Genomic DNA, 11,680 nt, shown 5'->3' on the forward strand with positions numbered 1-11,680 from the left:
TGTGAGGGAAGAGAACCTGACCACGGAGGGAAATCATCAAGCAAGTCTGTCTGCACCTCCTGTAGGCTAGTACTCTGACAATAGCAGTGACTGAACTTAAGTAAATGTGTCACTTGTGTGCTGGCAGTGACACATGAGGGCCATTTTAATACAGAACACAGAGGTAAATGTGAGTGCTGCCTCCCCCATTAATTCTTATTATTGATACCCGTGAATCTGTCTCCATCTTCTGCTCCAGAATTAACCAGAGCTGTGTCCGTCCCTCCCTCCTTCCCTCCCTCCCTCCCTCCCTCCTTCCCTCCCTCCCTCCTTCCCTCCCTTTTTCCCTTCCTCCCTCCCTCCTTCCTTCCCTCCCTCTTTCCCTCCCTCCCTCCCTCCCCGTTCTTCCTTTCCTCCCTCCCTGTTTCCCCCCTTCTCTCCCTCCCTCCCCCTTCTTTCCCTCACCCTTCCTTTTCTTGCTTCCTTCTCTTTGATAGAATCTCATTATATGGTCCAGGCTGAAGTTACAATCTTCCAACCCCAGGGAAACACCTTGAAGAAGGTCTCGGGATTAGGTGCCCTCAGCAGGGGGACAGGGTACTTACTATACAGAAGGTCCTACTATAGAGGCGGCAGAGGTATGGTCCTGACACTGTCCAAGGCTGGATGTGGCCAGCATGAAGGGAAGCTGGGGACCCAGCTGTGCAGGGTCTCAGGTAACTTGGGATTCCCCCCACAGGCCTTTGGCAGCCTCCTTCATCATATGAGTGGAAACCCCAGGACTCAGGGGGGTTTTGTTCAGGAATTTTAACTCTTAGGACAAGAAGTTTAACTTTTAGATGGCCACAGGGTGAGGAGGAATGGCCGGACAGCCCAAGGTCAGGGAACTGTAAGAGCCCTCTCAGCAGCCCCAGGGGTCAGGAGCTGCAGGTAGAAGCAGAGATTGATGCCTCCTAAGCAGGTGGGGTTAGGAGGGAGAGAAGCTGTCTTAGCAAAGGATGTGACACCTGGCTGATCCATCACTCAAATAATAGATGTGGTCGGTACCCAGTGAGACTCCCCCTGGGCCCCCTTTCCTTAAGTCCAGGGATGGCTGTTGTTCTATTGTCCCAGGGACACTGTCTGAAAGGTTTCCACCTAAGCCCTGAGCCCTCCCTGGGTCCTGAGATGCCCAGAGCGGCACAGCCCAGCTCTGCAGAAGTGCTCTTGCCTGTGGAGTGAGTGGCAGCCTCCTAAGTGCTCTCTACACTTGGAGCACGGCTCCAGAGAACTCATCTGAAATAGATATTTCCATTGCCAGAGGGATTTATTGACAAAAACTAGCCATCTATTAACATTATCTGGGGACTCTGCTCTGGGGAGAATAGACACTATAAATCTTAGTTGTGTGGAAACTCAGGAGGCAGAAGGCTTTAGTGGACGGCAGAGAGAAACTCCAATGAGTTCAGACCTGTTTATTTTACTTAGAGAGAAAGAACATTCTGTACCCAGCCAGGCAGGAAATGGCTTTTGGGGACGGCCACTTAGCCTAGCTGCTGGCCCTGAAACTGTGGGAGTAATCGCTGCCTGCAATTAGAGCGGGCGGCTCAGAGAACCATATTTTGTAATCAGTGATGGAAGCCTCTGGAACTTGAGGCCTGACGCTTGAAGCAGGTATCCCAGGGCCTGCTGGGAAGGAAGACCCTCGTGACACACTGAGAGCTCAGGTTCTAGTGTCTGGTGAATAGGTCCCTGTGTCCAGTCACCTAGGGCGTGCTAGTGGCCCTGGAGTAGTTATCTATTGAACCTCTTTTCTCTCACTGTCCCCTTAGTGTTGATGGTCGATGACATGATTGTCACCCAGGACCCTCTGTTGTTCAATCTTCACACACACACACACACACACACACACACACACACACACACACACAAACAAAACAAAACAAAACAAAAAAACAACCCACAAAAAAACAGGTAACCCAAGTGGCCTAGCTTGTCTTTCAGGACATAGGAGAATCTCTGAGGTGTCATACCTGAGTGTAGGCAGTGAGAGTTGAACCCATGCATTCTGTCCCTGAGAGGCTGTGAGCAGCCTTCCACTTACTGGGGTGTAGAACAAAGCATGACACATGGGCATGGGTACCACTGCTGGCTGACTGGTCACCTTGGCTAAGTTCTCACCTTTGTGCCTTGGCTTACTTTCCCTACAAAATGGACAAAGCCTGGGGCTCCTGTCTGGGGTCAGTGTGGTAGCCTGTCTTCTTCTTTGGTTGTGACATTGGAAAGGGAATCCAGGACCTCAGTGAAGGGTCACCTAGAGCTCTAACACCAACCCACACCCCTAGCCAGGTAGATGTCTACATTGGGCTTTGTGTTATTTCCCCAGGATGTTGTCAACCCCTAAACTCGGCAGTTTTCACAGTAGAAATTTGTCACTTGCCATTTCTGGTGTCGAGATGAGAAGTCACAGTACTGTCTGGCGATGCTCCCTATGGCCTCTTGGGAGGGTCTGATTCAAGTCTGTTTTTCTGAAGTTTTTGGCATGGTGGCCTGGCTGTCTTTAATGTCCTTTGGTTATAAACATGTTATTCTAGCCGGGCGGTGGTGGCGCACGCCTTTAATCCCAGCACTAGGGAGGCAGAGCCAGGTGGATCTCTGTGAGTTCGAGGCCAGCCTGGGCTACCAAGTGAGTTCCAGGAAAGGCGCAAAGCTACACAGAGAAACCCTGTCTCGAAAAACCAAAAATAAATAAATAAATAAATAAATAAACAAACAAACAAACAAACATGTTATTCTAATCTCAGACCTTCAGTGGTTCTGCAGAGAGGACCCTAGGATATGGGTCCATCATTGAAGATCAACCAGACTCTCTGTGTGCTTTACCTCAGAAAGGATCCAGGGCGTGCTCTCGGGGCTATCCACTTGTATGTCAGTCACTTTAGGGACCTTTGTATTTAGTGTGCTCTGGGAAGTTCACTCAGGTTAGCAGGCCCTGATGCAGGATAGCACCATCCCTGTGGATAGTGGCTGGAGGGGACCTCAGGTCTACCTACAAGTACACAGGATCCTACTTGAACCTAAGAGTCCCATTTGGTCTTCCATTCCTGCTCTGGAGAGACAGTAGTGACATTGTATGGCCATATGTTCAGCCCAGAACCAGCTCATGCCTTCACCGGTCATTTCTACAGGGCTACTTGGAAGGCTTCTGCCAAGCCTTCATGTGCCAGACAATGCCAAGAGTCCTTCCTTTGGAAAAGTCAAGAATGGATCTTTCTAACCCTTGGTAAATGCCAGAAGATTTGAGCAAAAACTGAAGTTGCTTTGTCCCTCAGTACTGGGTCTGCCCTTTGCACTTTTTCCCCTTGGCAGCCATAAAGCAAGACAGACTTCTGAAGGCAGGGGAGCCAGCTGCTCACTGAACCTCAGTTTCCCCATCACAGGGAGCCAGACCTTTCCTTTCTGAAATCTCAAGGTCACTCTCAAGTCTATCTTCCTCCTTGTGAGAAATGGATGTGCCCTTTCCCGGGTGAGAGGTGATTCAGAGAAAGGCAGCAATAATTAATATTGATGATGCTTCAAATGTTAAAACTTAGAATTAAGTTAAAAAAAAAAAAGGACAGGGTCACATGTAACCAATTAAACAGTGACTTGTCTGTGGCCTTGTGCCCACTTTGGGGGCAGAATGGTCTTCATTCGGCTCTGCCAATTAATCTCACCTCACCTTCTTTGCTGGGAGCTGAGCTGTCTGCAAATTGAAGGGAAAGGAGACACCGGCCAGTTCCAGACACATAGACCATCTCCCGTTGTGCAAATGCCAGGGAGGAGGAAGCGCAGATCAATTTGCAGAGCCGAGACAGCATACGGCCCTGTGAGGAGAGGCGGCTGCGCTGTGCCTGGGTGCGGGTGTGAGAATTAATGAAGGCAAGATGAAAGAACGCGGGCATTTGAGATGAAGCCCAGCGGGTTACGAGGGTTCAGGATGAATTTCAAAATGCAGAGATTGCAAGGCCATGGACTAATTATCTGGCTAGGATGGACTGGAGGAGGCTATGTCTACCCGCTCCACGTGGCCAGGTGGGAAGCTGAAGAGGTGCCCGCTGGGGACACTGGTTTGGCAGAGGGGGTGACTGTCTGGGTCATGATCCCCTGCTCCCCGTCTTGTAGCTTGCAAGCCCAGCATTAGACACACTTCCTTTGGGACTCAAGGTTAGACATCGGCAGGTTTGTGCGGGAGCTGGCGGGCAGGGTTGAGCGGGGAAGGATGTCCTAGTGTGTGTATTCCCTAACCTCCCCTGCATCTGCAGTACCCTTCACATGAGGACTTCACCGCTGTGACCAGGCTGTGATGATCCCAAAGCCATGTCCATGTCAGAGATATGAAACAGGAGATGTTGGGTCATCCATCAGCTGGCCATAGGCAGGGGCAAGGGTCCATCAGGCTCCTGACTTCTGGGCAGCGTGCTGGCTGCTGTGAACAGTGAGGACAATTAAGTCATCAGAGAAGGCTATAGGATGGGTGTGGGGCATTGGTTTCTTGGAGTACAGGGGTGCTTCTTAGAAGCTAGATGCTGGATGTCGGGGGCATTTGTTCCCAGTAGAGGGAGAAAAGCAGTGGCCTGGCTGGGGAGGTTTAAGGGCCACATATGATGGATTACATGGAACACATGGCTTCGAATAAAGGCCATAGGAAGGCCTTACGTTCAACTCCAAGGCGGGACCTCACCCTGGGCCTGAAGTGCTCTTACAGTTGGTCACCGGTAATGTGTTGGGGTTCCAAGCCTGTGTGGGATTTGGAAGTTCTCATCTGTGTCCTCAGAGTTGAGGTGACTTTGAATAGCCTGTCACTGCTTTGAATAGCACTGCCTCTTGGGAAAGGCTCTGGAGAAGGCTGAGGTAGATGTCAGCATCAATCAGCTGTTGGTGTATAACTAACCACTCTGATCCAGTACCTCAGAACACCTGTTAACCTCTGCATGCTTAGTTGGGCCATAGTGGTTGATCCTGCCTGGGCCATCAGGCTTCATGGGCAGAGGTGGGCCAGTTTGCTTCTACTCTTTCTGGTTATAGGCCCTTCAGTAGGCAGTCTGGGCAGGGTTCTTGTAGGATGGGATCCCACATGGTCCCTTGAGGCCAGACATTGCCTGACAATACTTTTGCTAGATTCTTTGGGTTAAAGCAAGTCACAGACTACTCATGCACAAAGGGAGGAGTATCTACAGGCATGGTAGGTGTGTGTGCGTGCGTGCATGTGTGTGTGCGTGCGTGCGTGCGTGTGTGTGTGTGTGTGTGTGTGTGTGTGTGCGTGTCCGTGTCCGTGTGTCCGTGTGTGTGTGTGTGTGTGTGTGTGTGTGTGTGTGTGTGTGTGTGTGCGCGCCTCAGTATGCCCCTGAATGACTTGGAAACCTCGCAGGCTCTCCTTGTTGGACCATTCTTGTCAACGATCCTCAACAAGTCTTCTGCTCTCTGCAGCTGGCACAGCCCATAGCTTCCCAGCATCTGGAAGAGAAAGGCAGAGCAGAGCCTGGTAGTTGGGGGCTGCTGGGCCTTTGCCAATCCCTGAGCACACTTGAGTTTAACAAAATCCACTTCTTTCTGAAAACTGCGGCTTGTTCAACTTTCCTCTAACTTGGCGTAGTGGAAAGCAGGCTGCCCACTCCCAGGTGGGTCTGTGAGTGGGCCAATTGTGAACTCATAATTAAAGGGATTTGACAAGAATCAAAGAAGACTGGTCTCCACCAGGGGTTTGGGGAGATAATTACCCGTGTGCATCTGGCTATGATGGGTGTGTGAGCCTGAAGAGGGCCAGGGAACACCGGGGATCCGATGGGAAGACGAAGTGAGGACATGAGCGCCATGCAGATTTTGTAATTGCAAGTCTGCCGTGGACATCTGAGGGGCGAAAGTAGGCTTTGCTTCTTTATGTCTTTAGCAATACAGCCTTCCTCATACCCCTGCCCTGTGTGGGGAGGGACCTCTTTGAGCTCAGGTTCAGTCCCCACAGGGAAAAACAGGAAGTGGAAGGAATTTGTGAATGGATTCATTTGGGATTCTGCGTCTCTCCAGACCAGAGACCATACAGAAATGCCCAAAATGGCTCCGCTTGCTCCCACTGGGAGCCATATCTGGCACATGGCAGTGGAGGAGGCCTGAGTCTTCCAGGCTTTCTAGACCACACTTGTCTTAGGTGGGCTTTACTTGTTTAACTTTTTGATTTTGTTGGTTCTTCTCTATGAATGTCCTGGAACACTCTGGAAGGCTCTTTCTAGTCTCTCTTCCGTCCTTCCACTCCAGCAACTGAGCGGACCTAAGGCCTGAGTTTGTAAGGCTGACCTCACTCTTGGGACTCATGGGATCTCTTCTGAGCCTTCAGCCTGGGCCGCAGAAGGAGCTCACAAAGAACAGCCCTAATCTAGCCTGGGTGAGGAGCCCAGCCAAGCTGAGATCTGTGCTTACTCCAGAACCACCCTAGGTACCCAGGAATAAGTTCTAATCTAAAATGCTCACTTTTCTGGATATAATGACATACTTGTTCTGAGAAACCCAGGAGACAGCGAGGAGCTCAAGGAGAAGTGTCTCACCACCCACTGACAGGAGCCAGGATTTGCCAAGTCTTCTCCCTTAGAAGGAAAGTCTTGCTTTCCCTGAGATTTGAGAGCACGTGTCCTCAGCACGAGCACAGGCTGTGCACCTGAGCTTTGAAAACATCCCTCTCTATGACTCAGAGGTTAAGAGCACATGCTGCTCTCCTGGAGGACCTGAGTTTGGTTCCCAGCACCCATGTAGAGAAGAAGCTCACATTTAGCTGCCTATAACTCCAGCTCTAGGAGATCCAGCACCCTCTTCTGGCCTCCATGGGCAATGCACTCATATGCATACACACATAGTCACATACCCATACATATAAATACATTCTTTTTAGAAAGAAAACTTTCCCCTCTTGGCATGGAGAGTGTTTTTTGTCTAAGTCTTCCTGTGTAGTGCACACTAGCCTTGTACTTGTAATCCTCCTGTCTCAATATCCCAAGTGCTGGAATTCAAGCCTGTACCACCATGCCTGGCTTTGTAGATAGGTACATTTTTATGCCAATGCCTGGCATTTCTCTGAGGTGAATTCTCAGGCATGAGTATACTGGATTGAAAAGTTTGCACTTTGAAAATACTCAGGTGCACTGTGAAGAGCTGGTGTGGGCTGCGCCATGCCTTCAGCTGTTCATTGTCCTAGGGGCTCAGTCACGTGAGCTCAATGCCCAGAGATACTGTCCACTGAAGCTCACTTGTATGCTGAGCCCTGGCAATCCAAGGACCCTGTGTTCCTTACCTCACTCGCTTAGAGCCCAGTGCCAGCGGAGTTCCCAGGACTCTGAGCTAGCTTCAGGGGCTCCCAGCTCCTTGGCAAAGCCTGGGTCTGACTTCCCCAGCTTGGCTGTGGGGACGCAGACTGGGGCTGGTGGCCTGTGTGTGTCAATAGATGGCCAGCCTGACCCAGCATCCAGAGTTTAAAGAAGAGGGTCTTTGCTTTGAACATACTGTAAAGTCACAAGTGGAGTGTGTTTATACAGGACTGTGTATTCATGTGTGTGCACCTGTGTGTGTGGGTGCATGGACACATATGTTCCTGCATGTGGAAGGGAGGGGCTGATGTTGGGTGTCTTGGTCAGTTGTGCTCTATCTTGTTTTTTGAGGCAGGGTCTCTCGTTGAACTTGGAGCTCACCAACTGGACGGTCAGGGGTGCCAGGGATCCCCTCATTCCCACTAACCGGTGCTGCAGTCACGGATGTGCTCCACCACGTTTTGATTCCACATGGGTGCTGGGGATCCAAACTTCAGGTCCTCGGGCTGTGCATCAAGCACTCTACCAATGGAATCATCTCTCCAGTCACTGCTGCTCTCAACATTTGCTGCGAGAGCTAACCTTGGCATGCCGAGTTGACGGGCAGTGAGCGAGGACCTAGTCCGAGGCGCCTCTGCTTTTGCTGTGTGACTTTCGATGAGTGGATCCATCTCTCTGAGCCTCTGTTTTGTCACGGTAGAGAGTGTTCATAACGGAGCCCTGTTGGCACCAGCTGTGCTGAAGAAGTGAGACAGGAGTGACAGGAGCAGTTCTTGACCCCGAGTGACAGCTTGGTGGTGGCAGATATGGCTGTCATCCCTGCTCATGCTGACTCCTTGGGTGACTGGGAGGGGAGGGGGACAGACTCCCTGGAGCCCTCTCCTCCAGTTGAGTGATGCAGTGATTAGGCAGGGTGTGTCTATTAATGGCTCCTGGACCCACCCAAGGCAGATGAGCAGGGCAGGGGACAGAGGCAGAGGGCGCAGTCCTTGGAAACAGGCATTAACTTGCAGGAGTTCTTGCCTACACTGTACCTGCTTCCTGCTCTTTTCCCCAGTTTATAAGGAAGGAAGGTAGGCTAGGCTGGCTGAGTCCGCAAGCAAGTTGTAACGACCTCTCTCCAAAACCCTTTGAAGATGCTGGTCATGCTAGGTGCAGACAGACTCACACCACAGTCAGCAGACACGAGAGATGAGGGTCCAGAGGCATGCACAGTACAAGGATGTTAACTCTTGTGGGCTGAGAGTGGTCCTTGACACTTATCAGATGAAACACCCCCAGGACCCAGGATATGACCGTGTCTGGAGACAGGGACTTCACAAAGGTGCCTTGGCTAAATGAAGTCATACAGGTGGACCCCACCCAACATGATGGACATTCTTATAGGAGGAGGAAGTCAGGACCCATACAGGCACAGAGGGCTGAGCTGGAAGCACACAAGGAAAAGGTGGTGTCTAAGGCCAGAAGAAAGGCCCCTGGAGAACCCGGCCCTGCCTCACCCTGTGCTTGGGTGATGGCCTCCCCTATGAGAAAATGGATGTCTGCTGCCTTGGTCTCCCCAGCATTGCTCATGGCTAAGGCAGAGCCCACGCTGACAGTGTCTACTGTGGCATTCGGTTCACAGAGGCTTGCTCATTGGCTGGAGGCAACTGAGCTGGCAAGGGGCCGAGATGAGCCGGACACCTGTGGTGTCTGTGCATTCTCAGCCAATGATGCCAGGGAGTCCACTGGTATGTGTGTGGGTGTGGGTGTGATAAGATGTCCCCAGGGACAGCCTCCATCTGGTCTGCGTGGGAGAATGCTCTGTGCCCTGCTGACTTTCCAAAACTCTCTTTAGGTTCTAGGACTGACACAGACCCATCTCTTGGATAGGCGACGCTATCAGAAGTTCCGATGGCCTCAGTGGGCCTTGACTTTGGCTGTAGTGTGTCCAGGGAGTTTGGGGCTGGCTCAAGATACTTGAATGAGCTGTAACGAGGAGCATCTCTGGGAAGAGGCCACTGCCTCTCTATCCTCTCGGAGCCATTTTCTAGTGCAGTTGGCCCACAGGGAACTGAGGTGGCCAGATGTTCCCTAGGGACCCTGCCTGAGCTGATGCCTCCTTGTAGCAGCAGAGGCAAATGGGCCTTGGGTGTGTTCCAGACAGCTGTGGGCAGTGCACGCACCTGAGGCCAGTAAGCTGACCCTGCTGTGTCCAAAGTTACTGGGTCCATGTGGTTAGCCGAGCCCTGGCTTGGAAGGTGTGGGTAGTTCTGCCTCACCCAGCTGGGACTTGACATTGAGCATTGGAGCCTGAGGGCCCAGTCACGTGACCTTTTGGTCACCCACAGTGGCCACCACCTCTCTGATCTGTCTTCTGTCCCCAATGTGGTTTCTGACGTGCTGAGCAGCCATATTGCTCCGCTTAATGAATTTGCCGTCTGGATGCAGGTAAAACTCTTCCAGGTGATGTATCCCATTCTACAGATGAGGAAGAGGCTGAGAAAGACCCCACTGCTGTCTGAACACCTGCCAGTGAGGAGTGGGGTTTGCATCGAACACTCCTGCCTGGAGCCCCGCTGCCCAGTCCTTGGGTCGTCATTTGAAATCTTCCGAGTACTGCTTTCATCCCCAGGGCCATAAACGTACCCCTTGGTGACAGTGTCCATATGTTTACATCATGGAATGGTAAGACAAAAGTTCTATATGGTACAGATATTGCATATTGAATTTAAGCTACAAAATGAGAGCTTTAAAAAAAATGAGAAATGGGTAATTGAGATGGCTTAGCAGGTAGAGGCTCTGGTTGCCAAGCCTGATGACCTGAGTTCAAAGCCTGGGATGCCCATGATAGAAGGAGAGAACCAACTCCTGCAAGTTGTCCTCGGGTTTCCATAACTTGTACACCCTCTATAAATAAGTAAAATATAATAAAGATGAGATTAAAAATGAAAGTCAGATAGTGTACTTGGTGCATGACCTCAAGTTTGAAATGGCCTCGGGTGGCTACTGGCTCCATCTTCTCACAGTGCTGATGCAAATCTCTGGCCAGACGCAGGGGTCATGTGACCAAACACCACTTGCTGTCATGCTTCCCATGGACAACATTGCCTCCGGACTGATCCAGATCCATGACCCTGTTCTCTCCTCTGAGCCTGATGATGTCCTTCTTCTTCCAATTTAATAGGTCATTCTTCTCTTTCATTGACAAATATAATGCTGGGATTTTACTCTTTCATTGACAAATATAATGCTGGGATGTGGTGTGTGTGTGTGTGATCATGCAAATGGGTTTTGAATCTAACTGAAATTTTATATCAAATATTTCAAAATAATGATGACATTTCCCTCACCATCCACAGATGTTGCTCCCAGGACTTTAATAATTCTTCTTCAGGCTCCAAATTATAACCCTCACTCAACGTCACTGATGAGCTGTCTCAGCTTGCATTTTTCCAAAGATGGTACTTTTGCTTTGAATCCATAAACTACGTCGTGAAATGCATTTGTACTTCTGTGGTTTTTTTCCCCATTTTCAAATAAATTCATGCTGGTCTTAGATGCCTGTGCAGCAGGCCACGGGGAAGGCAATTTCCATGCCCCAGTGAATCCACTAGGCTGGAATGCCCCTGTCCTAGAACCAAATCAGGAGTCAGCCTCACCTGTCTGGAGTTCACTTTGCAGAGAGGTGGTACGGTGGTACTGGGCTTCTGACCCTGGTCTCTGCAGCTGGCTGAAGACAGTCAGGTCCCCAGCAGATGCTTTTTCCTCAGTTCTACCATGCCCTCATCTCAGAGCTGCAGGCCCTTGACCTTGGAATTTTCTGGAAGGAGTCCCTCCCCTCCCTGTCCCTGCAGCTACACTGGTTGTATGTTTTGACAAGAGCACTGGGCACGTCTTTGAGCTACTTGGAGAACTCTATCTTCTGAAGTTGGTCTAGGTGGGAGATGCTCTTTCACGCTTGCTTCTCGAGGGATCACATCTGCGGGCTCGAGCAGCAGCCCCTAGTAAGTGCCACTTTCTCAGTCTTTAAAGGTTTTTGTTCCACGTGGACCCTGTACTTTGCAGACCTGAGAGATGTTGTAGTCTTGGGAGGCTGGTGGGCAGGACAGCTGGGGCAACAGGGGCAGCTGGGGCAGCTGGGGCAGCTGGGGCAGCTGGGGCAGCTGGGGCAGCAGGGGCAGCTGGGGCAGCAGGGGCAGCTGGGGCAGCAGGGGCAGCTGGGGCAGCTGGGGCAGCTGGGGCAGCAGGGGCAGCTGGGGCAGCTGGGGCAGCTGGGGCAGCAGGGGCAGCTGGGGCAGCTGGGACAGCAGGGGCAGCTGGGGCAGCTGGGACAGCAGGGACAGCAAGAGCAGCAAGGGCCACTGGGGCAGCTGGGGCAGCAGGGGCAGCTGGGGCAGCTGGGGCAGCTG

At 51.4% G+C, this 11,680-nt stretch overlaps 1 long non-coding RNA gene across 1 annotated transcript; it reads left to right on the forward strand.

The window, feature by feature from the left end:
* Positions 1–5,695: 5,695 nt before the first annotated feature.
* LOC121824354 (uncharacterized) lies at positions 5,696–10,773 on the forward strand. The gene is made up of 3 exons (XR_006066205.2): positions 5,696–5,860; positions 7,645–9,956; positions 10,631–10,773. It is a non-coding gene; the product is annotated as an uncharacterized LOC121824354 (long non-coding RNA).
* The last annotated feature ends 907 nt before the right edge of the window (positions 10,774–11,680 follow it).

The sequence above is a fragment of the Peromyscus maniculatus genome, chromosome 20 (assembly GCF_049852395.1).
Source record: "Peromyscus maniculatus bairdii isolate BWxNUB_F1_BW_parent chromosome 20, HU_Pman_BW_mat_3.1, whole genome shotgun sequence".
Lineage (NCBI taxonomy): Eukaryota > Metazoa > Chordata > Mammalia > Rodentia > Cricetidae > Peromyscus > Peromyscus maniculatus.